This window comes from Ambystoma mexicanum, chromosome 1q, assembly GCF_040938575.1.
Source record: "Ambystoma mexicanum isolate Mex_15411 chromosome 1q, UKY_AmexF1_1, whole genome shotgun sequence".
Lineage (NCBI taxonomy): Eukaryota > Metazoa > Chordata > Amphibia > Caudata > Ambystomatidae > Ambystoma > Ambystoma mexicanum.
Window position 1 is genome coordinate 81,898,417 of NC_090922.1, and position 25,456 is coordinate 81,923,872.

Sequence of the window (25,456 nt, forward strand, 5' to 3'; positions counted from 1 at the left end):
AAATCTGGAGAGGGCTCTTCTGATGGCTATGCCGACCACTACAGCACAGCAGTGATTTCGACCTAGGAGAGGATTCTCTGACTGAAGAAAAAACGAGCTGGTTGATCCCATCAGGCTCAAGGGAAGAAGACTCCGGACTGGATCTTCTCTGGTCGTTGAAGGGGTTGATACCTCAGGACTGCAGCAGGGCTTCACCGGGACTCGGGGTTGCAGCAGCCGTCTTCTTCTCTGCTTCTCTTCGGTTCCTTGCAGTTCCAGTGGCGACTCTGCCTTCTAGCCCAAGAGTCCTGCCTTTTATGCCAAAATCCCCCATTCACTCGGCCTGGCTGGCAATCACTCAGCAGGGGGGTTGTCCAGACCGGACAACCACCTCAGCCAATCAACACAAAGTGCGACTTGGAGACCCTGTGCAGGGGGTGGCTACACCCCTCACTCACATTCAGCCCACCTAGACACCCAGACGCCAAAGGAGGGCTTCTGGTCAGAAGCCCGCCAAAGGTCGGCGAACAAAGAAGGCAAACCTGGTTTGCCACGCAAAGAAAGACCCAAGAAGGATGTTAACAAAAAGAAACGGCGATTAAACCCAACCAGAGCCGAAATAAAAAGTATTTGGGCTATCGGGTTTAAAGTTCGAGGCTACTAAAATAGCCTAAAACACTACCACGTTATGTAATATAAACGCGGTAGGAAAATTAGGGTAGGTACCACTTCCACCAGCCAAGTCTTAAGGTTAAGGGAATGAAACAATGCTCCAAGAGGTACAGATAAAAAGGGCTAAGAATTAACCCTTTCCCATACTCCATGTAAGATGTGGTTACTGGATCTGTGGTTAAATGACTATGTAAAGTTAATGGCAACTTTACCCTTTTCTGGGGGACAGTAGTCAGCCCCAGAAATGGAGTTGGTGGGAAGTCTAAAAGACAACTCTGTGTCACTGCACTGAAGGTGCTGTGTAACACACAAAAGAGTGGGGCTACTGAAGTGTTGTACTCCAGAGTCCACAATCACAAAAAGAGATGAAATACACATGGCAAAACACAGGTACGAGTGGTAGAAAAGCTCACACTCTTACCCAGTGGACAAAATAAACTTCAGAAATCCAGCAAAGCTGCTGAGGGACTCACTAGGTAAGGGAAATTAGCCATAGAATGAGAATTCTCCCTAACACTTGCCCCTCCCGGACTAAGGGACAGGAGGATTTCATCCACTACTGGATGGATCTCATACCTCTAGTCGGTTATAAACATCCTAGAGAGACCATTAGCATTTTGGTGGTGACTTCCTGCTCTGTGCTCAATGGAAAAATCAAATCCTTGTAGGCAGATTGACCATCTGAGTAACTTCGGGTTTTCCCCTTTCATTTGCATCAGCCATCTCAAGGGTTGGTGGTCAGTCTGAATAATGAAGGTAGAACCATACAAGTATGGCCTAAACCTCTTCAGTGACCACACAATAGCAAAGCATTCACATTCTATTGTTGCCCACCTTGTCTCAGGATCCTTTAACTTCCTACTGATGAAACAAATGGGGTGTTCCCTACCTTTCTCCTCCAGTTGACTAAGGACTGCACCTATACCTACAACCAATATCATCTGAATGCTTCCGGTATGTAAACTATCACAAAACAAGGCTGGTGCCTTTTTCTCTGCAGCTCCTGTGGCCTGGAACAATTTGCCTTTGAAATTGAGATCAGAAAACTCCATTTGTGTATTTAGAAAAGGTTTGAAGACACATTTGTTTAAATAATCTACCTCTGGTTTACTAATTTCTTGATCTTTTTCTTACCCTTCTATTTGCTCAATCACTTCTCTCATCTGTTTGTCAGCGCCCTTAAGCCTTCGGGTCAGTGGTTTCTGCGCTATATAAATGTTAAATAAATAAATGTGTTCACAGAACCGTCATGTATGCATTTAGAATCGCTCTTGTACACGTACCTCAGTCGATGAAGAAGCATCCGATCCGTAAGCGAGATGCTCTGTCTCCGCAAGCTGGAGCAGCATCTCTAACTAGGGACGTGTTATACGGAAACTAGTGTATAGCCGTCTCCATGGAGATGGTACGTGAGTACGTCCCGCTAACGAACGTACCTCAACGTTGTGACATTGTCAGTCGGCCATATTGGAACATAGTCAGGATACGTGAATCCTATGCATAATAGATTCCTCCTTAAGTAGTTTGCAAGGTAGTAACAACTATATGAACATGTAACAGGTGTCTAAAATGAAAGTGAGCAACATTTGAACACATAGCTCTACAGAGTGAAAAACATTAAGATGAAATACTATAAATCACTAATGCATAGTTCAGTTAACATGGGCACTGCATCAGTGTCTATTTTGTGCTCATCACCATTCAGAAATTTAAAGGATAGTGATATACCAAGTATGTACCAATCAACTCATCCTGGTATCACAGTTACAGCTTGCTGAGACAGTGCAACTCGCTTACCGATCGGACGCTTTTTCATCGACCGAGGTACGTTTACAAGAGCGATTCCAAATGCATATATGACGGTTCTGTGAACAAAGTGCCATATATTTTTTCGGTACTGGTTATGTGAGCTCAGGCTGTATATTTTGCAGGCCGAGACTCGAGTGGTGGCCAGATGTGGATGTTTCCATGCCCGCAGGCTTCACACACAGATTTCTGATCAGCCAGCCAAGAAATTAGGCGGTAAGCCAAATTCCTGCCAAGTCAGAATTAGACACCTGGGCGCCGGCCTTCTTTTCCATTTATCCACTTAATTATGGTGGCATGGTGCAAATAATTATCAAATAGCCGAGTTTTTCACAGGCGTTTATTTATGCGTAACAATGGGCTTTCCTCTGGTTTTCACCAGTGCCTTATGGGCTGAAGTGAGATGGTATCATGTTAGTGCCGATGTTGCCCTATGTACACTCGTAGTTGTTTTCTGGTGCCGGTATCTACTATCAACCATCAGAGCTTCATCTATATGCTTACTGAGATAGCACTGGGCGGTTTTACACGTTCATACACTTCTCGGTGGTGCCTATCTGCACTCTCTTTTTCTCTGGGTACTAACTCCAGGCATTCTAGGTTAACAGTTATCTAATGCTGAGTGCACCCAATCCTTTGGCTATATACTTTCTTACTTTCTTTCCCATATAGTGACTATTTAGTCCTATTAAGACGGAGCTGGTGATTCAAGAATTATAACTACTCATAGTGGCCCATTTTCGAAGCAGAGCCGCTCAAAGGGCTGTGTCTCATTCTTCTGAAGTTTACTACGTATTATACACCGTACAGGTGAGCCGAATATTCCCACCTCCTTACCATTTCTATCTGAAACTGCTGAATTTCTCGAGCATTGTTTTTTAGCCAATTTGAAAAACACTTATCTAGGTTTTTTTTATGTATTTATTACAGGTCTTTAGCTACTCAATAGCTTACCACAACCTGATTTACATATGTTGTGAGCCCCCACGAGCACAACGAAAGGTAATAAAAACTCGACGTTTGGTCCTCTTATTCACCCCTCTGGGAATATGACGAATGGCTTTTAACTATAGTTCTAGTTCCTCATTTGTCCCCTTTTCTTTTAATCTACAGGCTGCACGTGTACACTACACTGTTCCACTTATGAAACAGTTGATTATTTTAAATTGGATTTTCGTGATTATGACAACACTCCTGATGAATGTTCTCTGAGTAACTCCCTAAGAACAGAAACATGTCGAGACAACTTCCTGGATTTATACACGGATATAACAACTTGTGTTATCTAACAGTGATTAGAAACTGATACACTGCCAGCTTTCTGTTGAATGTAGTTTGCACTTTATGTTAACCGACCATTTGATTGTAATTAACAAAATTCTTGTTTTTTTATGTGATGATCATAACAGATCTTTTTTGTAATAGTGTATAGGAATTTATGATGTTTGTTACTAATTGTGTGAATCATTGATTCTTTATGCGTATCTAATTAAAGTTTATATACGTTTTTTTTAGGAACCCGTTTTTGGTTGTGCAACCTGTTATTTGAGCTCTGTCTCTTATATATTTTGCTATTTGCTAATAGCCTGACGTTAGGTCAAATGTGATGAGGTACTTGGCTGCACCAAGTTTGTCCACCAGCTCATCTGTCCCTGGCAAAGGATGGACATCAGTCTTTGTGACTGCATTTAGAGCTCTATAGTCCATGCAGAATCTCAACTCCTTGGATCCTGCCTTTGGTACAAGCACAACTGGGCTAGACCATGGGCTAGTAGAGGGCTCTATAACCCCGAGATCAAGCATCTTGTTGACCTCATTCCTTATATGGGTTCTTACATTGTCTGACATTCTGTACCCCCTGCTTTTGACAGGCAAACAGTCACCAATGAGTATATCATTCTGGCCCCAAGGGGTCAAGCCTGGTGAAAGTGAGAACAGGGAGGCAAACTGATTTAACAGTAACTTGCACTCATCCTGCTGGTCAGATGTAAGACTTGAAGAGAGATTAACTCCTTCCACTTGCTCATCTAAAGGTAAGCCTCTGAGGAGGTCAAACAGAGGTTCACTCTCCTCCTCCTCCTGAGCTGAAGCTAGGAGCAATGCCCCTATGTCAGGTCTAGAGACATAAGCCTTTAAACGGTTGGTGTGAAAGACTCTGGGAGCCTCCTTAGGATTGCCCATGTCCACCAGATAGTTCACCTCTCCAAGTTTACCCACAACTTTAAAGGGTCCTATCCATTTGTCCTGCAAGTTCTTCTGCCTTGTGGGGACCATAAACTCAACCATGTTAGCCTTCTGGTCATGCCAATGTTTGACCAGAGCTTGACCAGCCTTCAAGTTATCATTTGCCTCTGCCATCATGTGTGACATTCTCCTCCGGAGGCCTATCACATAGTCAGTCACTCTGACTGGCTTGGTGGAAGGAACACTCTCTAACCCCTCCTTAATCAGAGCCAATGGACCTCTGACTGGATGGCCATAGAGAAGTTCGAAGGGACTGTAACCTACTCCCTCCTGAGGGACTTCTCTATATGCAAAGGGAAGGCATGGCAGTAGAAGGTCCCACTTTCTTTTAAGGGGTTCTTCTAAAGCACCTATCATGCTCTTCATAGCTCTGTTAAACCTCTCTACAAGCCCATTGGTTTGGGGTGGTAGGCAGTAGAGAACTTGTAGGTGACTCCACAGGTTTTCCACATGGCTTGCATGTAGTGGGACATAAAATTTGATCTGCAGTCAGATATCACCTCCTTAGGAAAACCTACTCTGGTAAAAATACCAAGTAGGGCCTTAGCCACAGCCAGAGTCGTAACAGTCCACATAGGTGTTGCTTCAGGATACCTAGTGGCATGATCCACTAAAACCTAAGATGTGGGAGGGTCAAGAGGACCAACAATGTCAATCCCGTCCTGCTCAAAAAGAACTCCCACCACTGGGAGAGGCACCAGGGGTGCCACATTCTTGGCTCCACTCTTGCCAGAGGTTTGCCAAGTGTGGCAGCTCCTGCAGAATTTGTCTACTTCTGAACCAATTTTAGGCTGGTAGAAGTAAAGAGAGAGCCTTTCCTTGGTCTTGTTAAAACTTAAGTGACCAGCCAAAGGTATCTTGTGGGCTAACTGCAGAAACTGGAGTCAGTTCACTAGAGGTACTACAAGTCTTTTGCAGTCTCCAGGGGTTGACCCAGTTGGTTCACTGTAGAAGAGGCCATCTTCCCAGTGCAACCTATACTTTCCAGGCTCAGTACCATTGAGCTGAGAAGCTGCCTGTAGGCGAAGACCTTCAAGAGTAGGACACTTTCATTGTCCTCTGCTGAAATCGGCCCTATTGGGTCAACTTTCTGCCAGTAAAGACTGCAGCTCAGGATGGTCAACAGGGTCAAGATCTCCAACCAGAGTAAGATCTTCTTCTATATCGGATTCCTCAGTGTCTAGTTGAACCATACAGGGTTGAACCTCACACTCAGCCTCAGCTGGTGGAGGAGTCACCGATGTGACTTTGGGCAGTCTTGGAGATGTCCCTCTTGGCAAAGGAGTGCTTGCTGGTTTCTTGCTGGCAGACTAGGGTTTCCCCTTTGTCTCTTTCTGTCCTGCAATAGCAGTAAGTCCTGTGGACTTAGGGTGATAGTTTCCTCTATCATATCCCCAGGAGAGCCTCTCAAGGTTCTCTCCCTTGCAGACCTTGTGAGCTCTTGCTTCCTTCTGCTGGAGTCCTGGAGGTACTAGACACAACTCCAAGAGTTGTAAGGTCCTTACCCAGCAGGATCCTCCCAGGTACGTTATTTTGCACACTTACAGGTATTCTGACAGTCATGTCATTACACTGGATGAGAGTTGGTAACTAGGGAACCATTTGCACAGGGCCTCCAGCTAACTTGGTTAGGTGTTTGGGTGCCTTAGCAACATCCTCCACCTTGAAAAAACATTCATCAACCACAGTTATGCTGGCTCCAGTGTCTCTGATGGCAGGGGTTTCCTGACCATTCACAAGAACACTATCTTTGTAATACTCTTTAGTATTATCTAGGATTGAGTTATAGACATCTAGGTTCTGTTATTCCCAAAGACCCAAGGACACTAAAGAAACAGTAGCTGAAACACTAGCTGAGACTCTGAGACTAGGTACTTCATCCACCTGGGAGAAGGCTAAGGAGATAGTGTGGACCCCTGAAGGTTTACCCTTGCATCTGGGATCACCTTTCACATGGCCAGTTGACCCATAAACAAAGCATTTACCAAATGCTTTATTGAATGGAGGTTTGTTCTGACCTCCATCTGGTTTGGTACCAGATGGTACACTAGCCTGATTTGGTTTCCTTGTGGCTTACCCTGGTTATGTTTGGGGCCCTCTTTTGGATTGGAATTATTGGAATTCTCCTTGCTGTCTTTCTTTGGCTGCTTTCCCTCATCCTTCATCTGAGTTGCCCCCAGAATCCTTGTGAGTAGCCCTGTTGGCAACCCACAAGTCAGCAGCCTTAGCTAACTTCTTAGGATCTATCTCATTTGAATCAGCCGAGTGCTATCTAAGCTCAGGGGAGCAGACATCAAAAATAGACTCCAGCATTACAAGATTCCTCAAACCTTCATAAGAGTTTACTTTGTAACCCTTAACCCAACCATCTACGTTTTTCAAACATTCACACACCCAGGTAGCCCAAGGGGTACCATCATGCTTTTTGAGGGTCCTAAACCTCTGAAGGTCCTGGCAAGGGGTCTTCCCAAATCTAGCTATTAAGGCTAGCTTCACACAATCATAATCCTTTTTATCCCCCTCCTCCAACTCCGTTACAGCATCACTTGCAACAGGGGGAAGCCTAGAGAAAAGCCAAGGAATCAACTGATTCCCTGAGATAACTTTAATCCCATGATTGTACTCAAACATTGCTAACCAATCCAAAACATCAAGTTTAGTCTCATACATACCAATCATTTCCTTTGACATACGGGGTCTCTTAGGGCTGGAAGACCTAGAAGACTCTGGGAGAGAAGCATTTTCTAAAGACAATTTCTTCATTTCTATTTCATGATTCAGCTCCATTTCTCTGAACCTTAACTCTTGATGTTTCATGGCAGTTTGTGCATCAATACGTTTCACTTCTAACTCAAGTCTCATTTTCTCTAGTGCAATAAACTCTGGAGTAAGTGTAGGACCTGTTGGGGTCCCTTTGGAGAGAGGTTGTGGTTGCTGAGCAGGCAAGATGTTGGTAGGAACTCCTAACAAAGGGTTAACTACTTCTTCTTCAACACTGTCAGAATCAGAAACATCAGTATCCACATTTGCTGGAGGGGTAGGCCCTTCTGACCCACTCACCAGACTTTGTTTTCCCAATTACTTAGCAACCAGTTCAGATTGTTGTCCTTTACCAGAGAGACTCCTCTCCCTACACATGGTTCTCAAAAACTCAGCAGTGTAATTTGAGAGACCCTCTTCAGTGTAGCTTTCCATATTTGACATGATTTCTTAGTTAATAGAATAAGTGGCTTTTAGCCTTGCTGTTAGTTGACCCAAAGCAATAGCAGAAATCTAAGTGTAATCACTATACTTCCAAATCCTCACGGCTGTACACCAGTGTTAGGCAGAATCCTGTGGAGTGCCCTTAGGGACCACTACACACAATTAAGACTACAAGTGGTAATACAAGTTCACCTTTTGTACAAGCCTGTACTACGCAGTTAAAGTGGTAGCAGTAGCGGAGCAGCCAGACTTATCTCAAGAGTAAATGAGCAGTAGTAGAGATTACACAAAGGACCACAATTACTGTGACTCAAGCAAACACTGACTCAAGGTTTTAGGTAAAAAATATAAGTACATTTATTTTAAACCATCTGTTCACAAATCCTTCACTTCTATACATTCAAAACCACACGTAAAATACACTACACAAACCCAATTCCACTTGTTCTAGCAATTTCAGGGTAAGTACATTAGGATTTGACAGACCGGTGTTGCGATACTAACGCGTACCCGCGAATAGAAATGCTCAAGAAGTTAAAACACACTTTGTACTTTAGAATTTCAAACAAGGGAAAAGTGAACAAAAAATCATAGGCAATACTTTTTCAAGGCAAGGAGACTCGAGGACTTATTCAAAGATACAGATTAAAGTCAATAGGCCTGCGCCAGTGTCAATGGAGCAGATGCTCAGTTGCCGAGGATCACACCTTGAACAGTTCGAGATTCGAGATGCCAAGAGTTTGTAAAAATTGTCAAATGGAAGGAAAAGTTATAAGAGGGAGGGAAGAAAGAACAAATCTTCGTGGAGGAAAAGGGTTCACCCCGATTTGACTAAGTGTGCACAGTACCTTATTCCGTTGGAGAAAAGCTGGTGCCACGGCAGTTGTCCCAGGTAGTTCCTGCAGACTCCCGGTTCCTGCGGCTTCAGTCGTGGGGTCAAGAAGGAGGACGTCTGGAGCGATCTGCACTACCCAGGGATGAGGCCAGCAGCAGCGAAAAAGACGATGAATAAAAGGTGTGCTCATTTATATCAGGAGAGGGCTCTTCTGATGGCAATCAGGACCACTACAGCACAGCAGTGATGTCGACCCAGGAGAGGATTCTCTGACTGAAGAAAAGACGAGCTGGTTGATCCCACCAGGCTCAAGGGAAAAAGACTCCGTACTGGATCTTCTCTGGTCGTTGAAGGGGTAGATAGCTCAGGACTGCAGCAGGGCTTCACCGGGACTCGGGGTTGCAGCAGCCGTCTTCTTCTCCGCTTCTCTTCAGTTCCTTGCAGTTCCAGTGGCGACTCTGCCGTCTAGCCCAAGAGTCCTGCCTTTTATGCCAAAATCCCCCATTCACTCAGCCTGGCTGTCAATCACTCAGCGGGGGGGGTGTCCAGCCTGGACAACCACCTCAGCCAATCAACACAAAGTGTGACTTGGGTCTCCAAGGAGACCCTGTGCAGGGGGTGACTACACCCCTCCCTCACATTCAGCCCACCTAGACACCCAGATGCCAAAGGAGGGCTTCTGGTCAGAAGCCCGCCAAAGGTCAGCGAACAAAGGTGGCAAGCCTGGTTTGCCGCGCTAAGAAAGACCCAAGAAGGATGTTAACAAAAAGAAATGGTGATTAAACCCAACCGTATCCGAAATAAAAAGTATTTGGGCTAGCGGGTTTAAAGTTCGAGGCTACTAAAATAGCCTAAAACACTACCACGTTATGTAATATAATCACGGTAGAAAAATTAGGGTAGGTACCACTGCCACCAGCCAGGTCTTAAGGTTAAGGGAGCGAAACAATGCTCCAAGAGGTACATATAAAAAGGGCCAAGAATTAACCTTTTCCAATACTCTGTAACGCGTACCTCAGAAACTCTGTGGGAGCACTTCTCTGGAAATCTGTTTGGTGCTATTCTCAGTGTGCGTAGTTAATCTATGCAGTCTGGTGATCTACAAGAAACATTCAGTAATCCTTAATATAGTAGTCTAATGCACCTGTTCAGGAATTATCTCTCATACACTTCGGGAGGCGTTACCTGTAGTTTGTTTTTTGGGAGCTCTCCATCCTGCTTCTACGCAGGGGCGCTTGTTCTGAAGAAGGAAAATGAAATGCGAATTTCTGAGGGAAGGAAGGATAGCAGGTGTGCGTGACATGCAAGGGATGGGGTGATAGGAATAGACAAGGAGTTAGATACTATTCCCGGCAAGAATAGCTATGATAAGATGTTCCATTATATTGACGTGCATGAACCCCTAGTCACATCCAACCCAACTATGAGGAGCAACTCAATATGCGTGTGAACAATTGGCCAGAAAAAGGTTAACTGCAGAGATAAAGTATAATTCTTTTTCACATTAAACGTGTGGTGTATGCTAACTCGTGAAGAAGACTTTCCACAACTAACAACATGACTCTAGTAGTTTTACTGACTGGAAGCAACTGTAACATTCCCCAGAATTGACGACTCAAAACCTTGTCATCGAATTGTAATACTACCTAGCATGTGTGGAAAGGCTGACTGACAGGGGAACAACTTATTACTGTTGTTACAAAAACCATGAAACTCCGCTGACTGAAAAGGCACGCTAAAAAACAAGGGCGCAACAACATAAACAGCCGATACTTGCGGTAACTGCTGCTTGACGAAACAACAGGCTTCAAACTGCTGAGGGAGATTTGCAAATGTTCCGCTGACAGGAATGAGCGCGGCAATTGTACTGAGGTAACCGTGAAGGCAACTTGCGAGAATGCTGCCTAACCAGGGAAATACTGTGGAAGTGACGGGAAATGTGTACAACTAACTACAGAGGGAAAACTATGGAACCAAGGCAGGAGGTCATAAGAGTGGGCTGAGAAAAACTGTGACAGGAACTGGAGCCGCGGTAAGCGTACACTGCAAAGCAGACGACGCGAAGCGCGGAGCAGGTGAGAGGAGGGACTTATATATGCTGTGAGTGTGAAGCACTAGACCATGACGATTACTTTTCATAGAACCCCTAAGCCGCCATCTTAGGTGATGAGGAAGTGTCTTTCCCCCCATAGCCTAAACATGGTTCTTTCCGTGTTACGGACCAAGCATGATAAGCCATGGTCCACAAATTCTTAGAGGCTAATCTAGGGGCATGCCCCAAGCTCATGACATACTCCATGTAAGATGGGGTGTACTGGATCTGTGGTTAAATGACTATGTAAAGTTAATGGCAACTTTACCCTTTTCTGGGGGACAGTAGTCAGCCCCAGAAATGGAGTTGGTGGGAAGTCTAAAAGACAACCCTGTGTCACTGTACTGAAGGTGTTGTGTAACACACAAAAGAGTGGGGCTACTGAAGTGGTGTACTCCAGAGTCCACAATCACAAAAACAGATGAAATACACATGGCCAAACACAGGTAAGAGTGGGGGAAAAGCTCACACTCTTACCCAGTGGAAGAGATAAACTCCAGAAATCCAGCAAAGCTGCTGAGGGGCTCACTATGTAAGGGAAGTTAGCCATAGAACGAGAATTCTCCCTAACAAAGGCCTAGTAAGATCAATGTTTTGTCCTCCGTTTCCCCCTCCTTGTCTTGTCGCGCCTAGAAACACTTGTGTACAGGCGTGTTATAAATGCTATATCATATATCATATCATACTGTGGGACCTGCAACCCTGTTGGCCCCCTCTCTTGTCTCTGCTCACCTCTTGGGACTGGCACCTACACACTGGTATCCAGGGAGGGTGCACAAACACTCCTTGTTTGCAACCCTTTTTTTTCAATAATAATGTTCCTGGCTGCACCTGGTGCCGTGCCTGAGAGGAAACTTGCTTCCCGTCAAGTTCCTCTCTTCTTTTTATCCTTCAAAGAACAGGGGCCAGGCCCACACCCCCAGGGGATTCTTGGGGGCACTCGCCGCCGGTGGCCCAGACTGCGGCCAAGAGGTGGAGCGGGAGGCCTACCTTTATTCCAGCGCACAGCAGGATGGTGGTGCGCACACAGGGCGCACGTCCTGCGCAGCCGACACAACTCTGTGCAGTCCACGCAAGTGAAATCTCCCACTGCGAGCGGGAGCAGCCGGTGAGCATGTGGTACTCCGCCATGTGTAAAGTGTCCACCATGGCAACCGCCTCAACGCCAGTGTTATGGTGCCAGGGGGGCCTGGTCCAGATGAGGCCGCTCCGGCACACAGACGGCATGGAGACCAGTTATGGTTACTGGGGTCGCGTGCCTCCGATTGCTCGTGCACACAATGGCATCTGTGGTGGCCTGAGTAAAGACAGGACACCGATGGGGCTGTAGACGGTGTTTATTAATACACCTTAAGAATTGATCAACAGAGGGAGATATAGTCCAAGGGTGAGGAAGGGCTGTACTCACAGTAACTGCTGTACACCTGCACATACAGTTAACTCATTGTAGGCAGAGTGTGCATAGCCTGTACACTGTCATTCTCCCAGAGCACCCAGGTGGCTTCCTTCAGCCTTGGTTTTACACTCTGGGGTTTAGGTCCTCACTGGATGGGCTCCTATTCACTGGAGCTTTCTGGTTGCAGGAAGAGCGCCTGGGTGGTGCATTCGCAATGCTACCCACCAAGTTCTGTCTCTCGCATGTTCCTCCGTGCTTCTCGTTCTCTGCCGAGATCTCGCGAGATCGCCTTCCCGCAATCTTGCGATGGGAAGTCCCCACACACCACCTTTGGTGGGAAAAGGATGGGTGGTCATTGCATCACAAAGTATGAGAACCTGCTGGGTTTCCTTCTTTCCCACTGTGGTCTGCTTTGGTCAGAGGTGGAAGCTGAAGCTCGAGACATGACTTGGGGAGCTTTGGGTTGGTCGAGTTCTCCTTGTGCTGTTTCTCTCTGTGGTTCCCAGGACAGGTGTAGGTGGCTCATGTCTGAGAGTTCGTCATGATGCAGTGTCTCCGATGTGTTGCCTTCTGGATGATGGGGGTTGCTGGACGCCTCTCTCTGAGCTAAACCCTCTCCTGCTTCTGCAGACGGGTGGTTGGTGGATGCTCTTCTACGGTACAGGCCACTCTTTCCAAGTTCCATCGCTTTCCGTCGCTGGTGCAGATGTAGTGGATCCCTTTGTAGTGACCTCTATGGGTCTACTATATTTGGAGCCTGTCGTGGTATCTTTGTGGGGGAGGCATATTTTTACTAAATCGCCCTCGCTGACCTCTGTGCAGTGAGCGGTCCTGCGTGTGTCACCTTGAGACTTCATTGCTTCCTTGTTTCGTTGCATGCAGAAAACGATGTCTCGCATGTCCACGTCTTTGTCTTCCCTTACTTGGTGAAGCCAGGGCGGTACCAGCATGGATGCCGCCCATCTCCCTCCCAACAGTTGTAAAGGGGAGACGCTGGTGATGGTGTTGGGTTTGATGCGATGGGTCGCGAAGGTCTCCTTTACTGTCTTGCTGGGGTCAAAGCCCCGAAGCATGCGCTAGTTGCAGCGCGCCCTTGATGAAGCGGTTTGCCCTTTCCACTAGCCCATTTTCTTGTGGGTGGTATAGGCTCGCTCTCAACTGCCGGACATTATGTCTTTTTAGAAACCTTTCCATTTCTCGGGACACCAGCTGCACTCCGTTGTCGGTCGCGATTTCCTCAGGGAGACCTTTGCGCTGAAAGACGGCGGTGAGCGTCTCAATAACTGTGCTTGTAGTGATGTCTGGGGTGAATTCGATCTCCGCCCACTTGGAGAAGTAGTCCACCAAGACTATTCCATACTTGTGCTCTGTGGACATGCCGTCCAGTGGGCCGATGAAGTCCAGGCCTATTTCGTGCCATACTCCCTTCAGGATTTCAGTGGGCATCATGGGGGCTTGTCTCATGGACAGGCGTTTGTCGCTATTCATGCATTTGTGGCATCTTTCGATCATTGCCCGTATGTCCTGGTCCATGCCAGGCCAGCAGTAGGCATTGCGTACTCTGCGTCTCGTCATGTTGCTTCCTAAGTGGCCTGAATGTGCTCTGCATAGGATCATTTTTCGGATGCCTCTTGGGGGAATTACACGGTCGCCTCTCAGACAGACCGTTCATGCAGTAATTTCATCGCTCACCTTCCAGTATGGGCGCAGGCCTTCTGGGACTGCTCTTTCATTCGCCATCCCCTTGCAGACCCACACTGCCACGCGGCGTAGGTCTTCGTCCTGCTCAGATTCTTCCTGCCAGTGACTTTCGCTTAATTCCATGAATTCGCCGTTCCTTAGATCGCTTATAGAGGCTACGACACATACATCTTCAAGGAACGTGGATCCTGGGTTATTCTGGTTGAGGAGCCTGGACATACAGTCTGCCTGGGCGTTCTTCCACCCGGCAATGTGGGCTATTTCGTATGTGGACTCTTTAAGTTTTGCAGTGATTCTGGCCAATCTTGGAGCGCTGTCTTTGTGCCGCCTGGGCTTAACGTGTGTATGAGGGGTTTGTGGTCAGTGACCAACCGGAATTGGGTACCCCAGACGTATGATCTGAAGTATTCAACGGCCCAAGCGCACGCCAGCATTTCTTTTTCCACAGTGGAGTAGTTTTTCTCCGATACTGATAGGGCCTTTGAGGCGAAGGCTACAATGTTCTCCGTGTCACCCCTTCTTTGGGTCAGTGTGGGACCTAGGCCATAGGCACTGGCGTCTGTTGTGATACATATTTCCCATTCAGGGTTGAATGGTTTCAGGGTTGAATGGTTTGAGACAGGCGCGTGCAGGATCCTCTTTTTGATCTCGACAAATGCTTCATCCTGCTGGGGCCCCCACGTGTAGGTTGCACCCTTCTTCAGGAGGTCCCTCATGCGGGACGTGGTTTCAGAGAATCTCGGGACAAATTTTGCACAGTATTCCGCGAGGCCCAAGAAGGCCCGGAGTTCATCTTTGGACATCGGGTCGGGGCGTTGGTTATGGCTTCAAGGAGATTCTTCTTGGGGCTCACTCCATCCTTCGAGATGCGATACCCTAAGTACTCAACTTCAACTACGGTGAACACACATTTCTCGTGGCGCAGGTGGACACCCGCTTCTTGTAGTCTGCTCAATACGGCCATGAGTGCCTTGTCGTGGGTATCCGAGTCCTTATCGTACACTAAGATGTCATCCTGAAAGTAGGAGACGTTTGTGATTCCTTTCAACAGAGAGCTCATCATCCTCTGAAAGGCTGATGCCTCTGAGGACAGGCCGAACGTTATGCGTGCATACTGAAACGTGCCGAAAGGGGTGATGAATGCCGTAAGCGTGCGCAAGGCCTTGTGCAAACTTATCTGGTGGTACACGTCCCGCATGTCAAGCCTCGAAAATATGGTTGCTTCTTTCATCATGAGCATAATTTAGCTGATGCTGGGAAGCAGAAAACTTTGGTTACCACTTCTAGGTTGAGACTTCTTAGGTCTATGCAAACTCTGAGATCGTTCAAAGATTTCTTTTTAATGACGACTACTGGACTCAACCATCCTGAAGACTCCACAGTTTCGATGGTGCCCTCCCTAACCATTTTCTGGAGGCGGGCTTTCAGCGCCAGCCTCGCTGTGGCAGGCACGGACCTGACTTTGTGTTTCATGGTCACATCATTTGGTTTGAGGTAGATCTTGTGGACGTAGTTTCTGATTCTTCCCGGAGTTTCAGAGAACAGGCCAGGAAAGGCTACTTTCAAATTAGGCGCTCCTCCTGAAGAGATCAACAGCACTTGTTCTGGGGTGCTGGGGTCTAGCCTTATGCTGAGCCTGTGTCGATTGTCCCATCCAAGCACGGCACGGCCTTGGGAAGAGATGTAAACCTTGGTAGTGGTGGACCTGCCTTTGAATTCGATTGTAGCTCTGATGTAGCCGAGCAGATCCACGGTGGCCCCTCCAAAGACCATCGGCTTCTGTCTGGTGGTTCTGATTTCCACTTGGTCACACACCATCATCTCTTTATATGTTTTAATGGGGAGGATGGTGAGATCTGATCCTGAGTTGGCCATGACTCGTATCTTCATGCCATCTACTTTCAATGTGCAATGAGGTTTTTTCCTCCTGGCATGGGGTGCGTTGACCATGATCACCATGGGTTTGCCTTGTAGATCGCCGTCTTCACTCGACTCTCTGTCACCCTCGATGCGAGTGACATTTTTTTCCTGCCACGTGACCAAAGCATCGACATTTTGAACACTCCTTGTTCCAGGCGGGACAGTCACGATCATTCGCCATGTGCTTGGTGCTGGCACATCTCTAGCACTTGGGTGCATCTCTTTGCATGGGACTTTTGTCTCTGGGGCTGTCGCTGGGCTGTCTTTCTTTGCGCCCTCTCCACTGCAGCGCGGTTAGTTCAGGTACGGGTGATGAGGCTCCTACTTCCTTGCACCTGCTGGAGATCTCCTCCTCGGCTCTGGCGATTTGGATGGCCTTGTCGAGGTCCACTTCCTTTTCCTGAATGAATTTGTCCTGCACCTTCCTGGAATTTGTGTGAAGCACCAGCATGTCGCAGATGAGCTGTTCCACGTTGTCGCCAAATCCGCATAGAGATGCAAGTTCCCTCATCCTGGTGATGTAGTCGTCTACTGGCTCATTGCCCTCCTGCTTGCGAGTGTAGAACCGTAGTCTGTGTAGCACCACACTTTCCTTATTGGTGAACCTCTTCACGATGCAGCGGATTGCCTCTAAGTGTCGTCACCTTCGCCTTCAGCAGGCATGGCTTTGAGCCCTGCAAAAATACGCTGCCCTTCGACCCCCGTTGCATTTAGAAGCATCGCTTTCTACCTGGCTGGTGCGTACCCTGTCCTGCCCAGCGCTTCCAGGTACGTAGATAAGAGTGGTTCCCATTGCTGCCATGGGATTACCGGGGTCTCAGGCGAGCGGAGGAATGCGGGGGGCAGCGTGGCGCATTGCATGGTGGGCCCGTGGGGTTCTGGATCCTCATCGGGAAATATGTGGTGGCCTGAGTAAAGACAGGACACCGGTGGTGCTGTAGACAGTGTTTATTAATACACCTTAAGAACTGATCAACAGGGGGAGACATAGTCCAGGGGTGAGGAAGGTCTGTACTCAGAGTAACTGCTGTCCACCTGCACATACAGTTAACTCACTGTAGGCAGAGTGTGCAAAGCCTGCACACTGTCACTCTCCCAGAGCACCCAGGTGGCTTCCTTCAGCATTGGTATTACGCTCTGGGGTTTAGGTCCTCACTGGATGGGCTCCTATTCACCAGAGCTTGCTGGATGCAGGAGGAGCACTGGGCCGTGCGTTCGCAACGCAACCTGTCGAGTTCTGGCTCTCACGCGTACCTCCGCGCTTCTCGTTCTCTGGCGCGATCTTGTAATGGGAAGTCCCCACAGCATCCTTATTTATTAACCATCACATGTGATGTGACGTCCACATCACACAAACCTTTAAAGGGGCACACACCATACACCATGGTAAAACTCCTCTTTCACCTGTCCTTCCATAGAACATAAAGCACTGTATCTACGGTGAAATGTCCATTTAAAATGTCCATTTAAAAAAAATAGTAATCGCTGCGGTTTTTGTAGTAAACACGATAATTGCGATCAAGTTTATGAATTATATTAAGATACTTCCCATTATTTTTAAATATGTTCAATTCTAAAGCTTTTCCATATTTTTTTAACATACTGAAATATGCTTTTGCACGAATATTTTAAAATAAAATGTACGCTAGCGAAATATGTGGTTTGTAACCTTTGCTTATCGCAGATCATCTAAATCCGTGCAGCCGTTAAACACATGAGAGAATTTCACAGTCAGCTACAGTGTTATCCCGCCCCTCTCTACGACGCCGGATCCCATTTTGGGCTGGGAAGAAGACGGAGGCCAATCAGAAACACCAACCAATGAACTCTTGAACGTCAGTGAGTTCTTTTATCCAATTGGAGTACGCTCAGAAATCGAAAGTAGCTTGCTAGGCATTGATCCCGGCCCCATCCCTACATGGCTACAGCCACAAATACGTGTAAGGAGAAACTGAAAGTGGTAGACAGCAATGTAAAGCCCGTCCCCCCGGCGCGTCGTTTCCTAGCTGTCAGCAAATGAGAAGTTGGGGAGAAACCCGGAAACACGAGTGAAAAGAGACGAAAGCAACAAGTAAGGTGGTGGGCTTTGAGTGCATGAAGTGCTAGTAACGGAGAACATTGAGACCTTGTCTGAGAAATTATGCGCTTCCTGCAAGTGTGAACATGTTGCTTCACAGTATAACGCAATATGTACAAATGTTGCTGTCCCACGTTAAATAGCTCCTTGTAGTCAGCTTCTGGATTTCAAAGTACAGGTGACTTTGTTGATGCTATACCGACCAGGGCTCAAGTCGAGGGTACACGCGGGGGACGGAGTCCCCCCACTTTATTCAGAGGGTGGACGCAGTACCCCCAGCTAAAAGAGAAACATGGATGTCCTTTTTGAATTCATGAAGACCTCGGGGATCAAACCGCAGTGGTCAGGTTTGCAGGCTGGACACTTTACCACTGCACTATATAACCTGATCAAAAATAACAAACAACTAAAGATGAAATATCCCATTTCGGTACTGAAAGTCCCAGGGACAACATTAGTATTGGTTCTTGGAGTTTAAAACATGCACACATTTTAACATTTTCAAAATCACTATTAGAAGAAAATATCCTCTCTTGGTTTCGTGTGTGTGTTGATTTTATGAAAGGGAAATGCCATTCGTCCTGTTCAATTTGGGTGGTTATGCAAAGCCAATTTAATGAAATGCGCATATTTCACCTTGATATGCTAATTTCTGACAACGTCACATCCGATTGCGTTTGTTGATGAGTCCCCCCACTTTAATTTTTAGGACTTGACCCCTGATATCGACGTCAGGATAATGTGCTTCGTTGTTGTATTCTTTTTTGTAGTTAAGTTACGTGACTTAAGTTCGGTCTCGCTCTGTATCTACGCTTGAATTAATACGTAGTGTGCTGTTTGAGTGTCTCTGTGTTAGTTACTTTTGTATGCATTTTAGTGATGTCACAGTGAGTTGTATTTCTCTATACATACGAACTTCACAACCTTGAACAACAAGTGTGCCTTGGGCATATTACAGCGTTACCTATGTGTGTACTTTAGTCTGCTCACAATTTTATCTTTACAACAGTGTACGTTCATGCTGGGTAGTTTCTTGGCAATATGGTTCCCTGGGCAGACAACACAATGGGCCCCTCCATCCCCTCTGCTCCTTGTGTTTGCATCAAAATCCCATCATGAAAACTTTGCATCCACCCGGCATAATACTCAGGCCACTGAGCCCCAGCTGCTGCACGCATAAACGTTGCCGAAGGCGAGACAACAAATGAGGGACGTACTTTCACCAAAATGCCTGGGGTAGCGGATGTGCCATCATTTTTTGCCTCTCTCAATGTATGTGGCAATCGGACTTCATACAATAGTTATTGGCCCAATGTTTACTGCCAACTTGCAAACTAATCTTAGCTTCCCTATTTGACCAAATTGTTTGCTTTTAGGTAAATCATTATCTCACTGTGCCTTATTTTCACCAGCTGCAAAAATTGGGACCACCACTGAAGCGGCCCGTAGTCGGTCTACATTGAAGTCTCCCAACTAATTTTAAGGCTTTAGAGACCCCCATCCAGCTCTACCCCCGCCCCCTTTGCACACATGCACCGTTTTTATCCCACTTAAAACGCTACTCAAAAACGTAACGAAACAATTGATGCTTACTACAGACGTGCAACCGATGAACCAGGAAACATTGGATACAATCTCTACTTCTGCAGTTGAACACAATTCTATGATCTACGGCAAATTCCTACATGACTGTGCCTTGCTTTCCCTGCTTTAGTGGCCCAACGCACACCTTTCTTCATCCGGCTTAAACCACTCTCGAGAGATGTAAAAAAAAAAAACAAAACATTTTTTGCCATGCCATAATACATATATCAACTTGTCATACAAAGACGGAGCATGCAATGTTGCAACCCCACCATTTTCTGATTTTCTTATAAGTGTGTTGCTCCATTTGTAGAGATGCACAATAAGAACGTTATTTTCAGGAAATATTGCGTGAGTTATTACGCTTTAATGAAGAATATTCACAGACCACTAGACAGGTACTTTTTGTAAATAAGTTGTGATGTGTGTGAGAGATTAAAATTTTCCTACTTCAAATCAACAATCCTGTGTGCAAAAGTCTGGTTGTGTATTGTATTGCATCCCCCTTCTATTAGTATGGATGACATGGATGAAGTATGTCTCGAGTGGGTGTGTATAGTTTAAAAAAACATTTTTTTATAAATGTGTTCCACTGGAATTGGGGGGTGGGGGAGTATTAATATTTGGTGCCTTATTGGAGGCTAAGAGCTGACCAGAGTCTGCAGTCCTCCAAATAAGTAACAATGCTGACTTCAATAATTAGTTTTCCTTCACCCCTTTTCTGCCATTACCCGACCACTGTCCCCTACTCCTTTTGAGCTCTCTCATTCTCCCCCCCTCCCCCCCAAGCCATTCACATGCCAACTCCTCTGCCTTACTCAGCACTTTGTTTATAAAATCGGACCAGCAGGACACACTGAAGGTGCACATGGAGAAAAAAAGGCTCTGCCCTTTGTTTTGGCTTTCATTTACCAAGTAAGTGCTCAGGACAATGTCTCATTTTCTTTTTACTCTCGTTTTGTATGCGAGACCTGGGGACATCATGCAAGGTAACAAATCAGCCCTTTCACACTTTCTTTGACCACTGCCAGCAGGAGCTCTCAGCAGAAATTCCACATGGCCATACGTTTTTCCTCGTCCAATTTCAAAATTCGTCCTCACTAATTATGAGCATAACTTTTGATCCCTGATTTGGTACCGTGCTAACCAAGTTTTCTTCACTGTATGTTTTGGAGAACCAGCCGAGCTGCAATACGCTAATAAGCCCGATCATTTTGCCTCACACAAAGTGTTTAATTATAAGTATAAAGTACTTTCTCACTGGTGTATTATGGATCATACTACCCTTCAGGATGTTGTGGTTATGTGGGGAACAAACACTGTAATACCAGTGACACATCTTTCCGCCCCGGGTACAGTATAAACCATGACATGTCCGGATGGTGTGTTCCGGCATGGGGGCACTTGGAAAGTAGCATGTTCTGGTCACTGTGACCGCGTATAAAGGACCTGACCCCAGGGATCGTTAAAGGAATGGTTCGGTCAACATTTTTTATTGCCCCTAGGGATCGGCCATGTGTTTTTAAGCCTAAATCGCTCGATTTTAGAAACATTTCCTATGGACCTTACCCGAGTTTTCGTCCATTAAACGCACACGAAAACAGGCAATAGGGCGCCGCCATTTTGTGATAATCCTATCACTTGCCGCATCGCCCTGGCTGACCTGCTTTTGCGGCACTAAATCATATCCCCCGCCCCTGAGCCTGTCATCAGCAGACACGTACCGCCCATTTCACAACGCCAAAGCACGTCTCGTGTCAACATTCGCTGTGCTTCAGCTAATGACGTGTCGCCATGGAAATGGCAGGACGCCTCTTTCCTCAATAAGTATAAACAGACCGTTTCACAACACACAGCAGCAGATTTTCGATTCCATTCCTCTCTCTGTGTTACTTTGAGTATTCTGTGACTCGTTTCTGTGCTCTGAACACAATATGGCTACAATAATGCCCCCGATGTACGAGCCCGAGTATACCGAGGAGGAACTAATGGAAAGGGAAAAACGCGAAAACGATGGGTCTTTGGACGGCAGTTGGGAGGACGATTCAACAGCTGAAGAGCCTGGACCTAGTCGCATGGACGGTGTTTCCACCTGGTGCACATGCAATCGGTGCGAGCTAATGCCAACCGAGGAGGAGAACTGCTGCTGCTGTGAAAACTCTGGATGCGTGGCCTACATTTCGGAAGACAAGCCACGACCGCAATGCATCACCGAGCTGCCAGACTTCAGGGCAGCCTGCCTCACACGGTCCGTGTTGAGGATAATGATGGTGCTTATGCACAAACTTCGCGCAACTGTTCGTCCTCGTAATCCGAGTAACTAGTAAGTATACTCTGCTTGTCATGCCACTCTTATTTCATGGTCTTCTACTATATCCAAAATTACATATACATATCATTGTAACGCACGAAATAGTGTGCAGTGTCTAGATAGCATTTGTCCGAGCAGAATGCCATTAGTTACAAGAATTGTCATTGACAACAAACATTTATTAAACTTATCTTGGTCATTTAAAAACAGTTTGTTTCATTCCTTTTCACAGGTGGTACAGGCTGGTGGCCTATCGTTCCTTTATTTGGTGGCTTCACGGGAGGCTTGGACACAGCGTTCGAAGAGTGATATCCGCCTGTGCCTTTCTTGCCATAAGAGAAACGTTCCCGAGTGACAGCGGTCAGTACAGGGGATTTTCTCTCGCTGTGCTGCAACCTGAACTGTACAATGTTTAAAGTCTTGTATTTTTGTGTCATCAAAATAAGATACAAAATAAAACACCACATATATTTTAACAACGGTTGTTTCGATTTTTGTAAATGAATCAAGTGTGTCTCCATTCAAGGATGGACGTCAGACATCTGTGCTCGGAATGGGTGAAGTTCAGGTCGCTGGGAAGCGGGGTGGTCACTATCTAAGCTAACATAATATATTCTCAATAATGCATGCACTAAATAACACTTGTTCAAAGTCTTTCAGTCAGTTATGTCTCTATAAAAGTCACACATATATCTATACTATCAATTAACATTGGATTATACAGGCCTTAGGTCAAGGGTCTTGACCACTATAATACACTGTTTGAAGTGTGGGTCTGTGCTCACAAGAATCTCCGGTATGTGGCATTTGTTATTGATAGGCAACGATATACTGCAGTAAGGGTCTAATGTTAGTTGGGGATCTGCTAGGTGGGCATCATGGCGTCAGTGGTCTGGCACATGAAGAGAATACCTTGCAGGGACACAGGGTCAGAATGGCAGTAAGTTTCCACTGGCGAGGGTGCGTGGGCAAGGACACGTTTGTGGAGATGAACGAGCTATGTGCTTGGTTCAGGCTGGTTCACATGCAGGACCGTGATCTCAGAGGAAGAGTGATGTGTTACATTTATTAGCTGTTGCAAATACCTCTGGAGTTTTCCAGTGAGAGTGGGAACGAGGGTGTGGGCCATGTGCTCTGCACGCTGTACTATCGCAGTGAGGCCTGGTCACCAAGATGGAGTGGAAAGGGGGTACAAAAATGGATGCCCCGTGTCCTGCTCAGTGTTTCCATCTACGCAAATGTCATCCAAAGTTAACATCACATAAGGGCAAGGGGCGAACCCACTACTGGAGGCACTTGGTACGAGTTTCTACTGAGAAGTAAAGGATGAGAGTGGCCTGATGGCCCCTCGCTCCCACACACTTGCCTGCACGCCCCAGGCCCATCCATCCCACCCCCTCTATCAAAGGCGGTTCGCACCCGGGGGTGAGCGCTGGCATGGGCGCAAACGGCCAAGGTGCCAAACAGCATGTACACTTCAAAAGGTATCTCGCGCCTAGGGGCCATCGCTCACATGGCCTCCTCAGACCCCGTGTCTCCAGGCAGGCCGCCCCCTGCAATCCACATAAGTGTGTCTCCATTCAGCAGTCTTCCTGTGCCTTATCTGCACGCCCCAGGCCCATCCATCCCACCCCCTCTATCAAAGGCAGTTCGCACCCGGGGATGAGCGCTGGCATGGGGGGCTGTCACGGGCGCAAACGGCCAAGGTGCCAAACAGCATGTACACTTCAAAAGGTATGCCACGCCCAGGGGCCATCGCTCACATGGCCTCCTCAGACCCTGTGTCTCCAGGCAGGCCTCCCCTGAGGCAGGCCGCCCCCCTGCAAACCACATAATACCACGACATACACACGTCATTCATTCACAAACACACCCCTGTTTCTAATACTTTATAAACCACTTGATATGTCTCATGAGAACATCTTTGTGCTTTGCAAGTCAACTCCTGAACCTTCTACCTGAGAAACACTGAGATCTATGCTAATCGGCTCGTCGTCGTTCTATCTGTGACCGCTTCGAGCAAACTCGTCAGTGTGCTACCTGTGGCTATCTACCTGTTCTCCTGCAACATACTGATCGGCCTGCTGAATCCAACTGTTTGTTGGTCAAGGTAAGGCCATGTATCCTAGTCGTATTTCGGTCATATTTACATTTCTATCGATTTGCGATTACAGTACCCAATAGAGCTATGGTCATTGGTCTCATTGCTATTGACTTGAGTTTCAATTGTTATGCTATCAATAGATCTATTCATTTTCATCTGTGTGAATTGTCATCGAATTGCATCCTTCGGGGGTCCAGTCTATAATGTAAGCATGGTTCCTTTTCGTGCAAGACAGAACATCCAAGGGACGAGTCGCATGTTCAGAGTTTAGTAACATAATTTAAAACATTCTGTAACTTATGCAAATACTAAGCCGCATATGATGAACTGGTATAGTTCCGGCGACCAAAACAAACCTTGCATTGAGCATGGTATGTTTCATTTACTTTTTTATGACATTTTTATTCATCAAGGTTTTATAATAATCATGATATTTACTTTTCAGAATTTTCAACAATGCCTGCCTGTTCGATTAGCGGTTGCCCTTCGAAGACCCATGCTAAATCTGAAGGCACTACAATGCATGTATTCCCGAAAACTGTTGATCGAATAAGAGAATGGGTCAGACATTGCGGATATCCACTGGATGAGCTGCAAAGTAGAGTCCAACAAGTCTTTGAGGACAAGAGGGGTGATCGATACCGCATCTGCAGCCGGCACTTTCCCTCGAACATCTACACCACATCTTGGGTAACAAAGAAGAATAAACGGTGATCGACACGAAAATTCCTCGCAAACTCTATTCCCACTCTATTCGTCCACAATCTGCCACTGGTGAGTCAAGTGTCTGTTTTTAGCTTTAGGCCTTGCGGTAGTGTGTAGGTAGCCGAATGGATTCATTGATATTTTAGGTGTTGTTTCCAATTTGTAATACTTTCGACATTGATATGAGTGTATAGCTTTTTGAATAATGACATTTATCAATATATTATTTTTAGATTTCATAACCCACAAACGAAATCTATATATGGGCACAGGGAACTGTGCTATATTGCGCATTAGTCAAGTATTCTGTCCCCTTACATGGCAATTTTAAAAGTTGGCTTTTCATTATCAAACAATTTACCTTTACACTTCTTGACTATCCCTTGAATCTGAAGCTAGAACATTCGACTTCCGTCACATGCTCGCAGTTATCAACCACTTTTAGCGCGTATCAGGTAATCATACTTGGCTATTCCGCTACAGACTTGTTTTATGCATGTCAAGTAAGAGTTTGTATGTATCGTGTGATTATTTTACCAATTGTTTGGTTAGTGCTTTCCAATTGATATACACCTTAGTTGTCGTTCCCCTGGTGTTTGTTTTCAGTTATAATTAGTGTTATCCATACTAATGCAAGTACTGTCTTTCAGGGAGATGCTGAAGCGTCCACCACATTGACAACAGCCCTAGATGTTCTTCAGCATCACGAGGTATGGATACTGACAGCTCAATCGACCGTGATCATCAGGACTGGAACACATGTTTGTTCTACACCATGTTTCATTCGTGGTTAGCCGTTGATATGTACCTGTGTGGTCGACCGCAA

General features: G+C 46.3%; 1 protein-coding gene across 1 annotated transcript in view; it reads left to right on the forward strand.

Moving 5' to 3' along the window:
• Positions 1-17,726: 17,726 nt before the first annotated feature.
• Positions 17,727-25,456, forward strand: part of SPATA2L (spermatogenesis associated 2 like) — a 177,385-nt gene continuing 169,655 nt past the window's right edge. The window contains exon 1 of the mRNA XM_069635574.1: positions 17,727-17,920. The gene's annotated coding sequence lies outside the window, so the exon portion shown is untranslated. The remainder of the gene's footprint in view (positions 17,921-25,456) is intronic.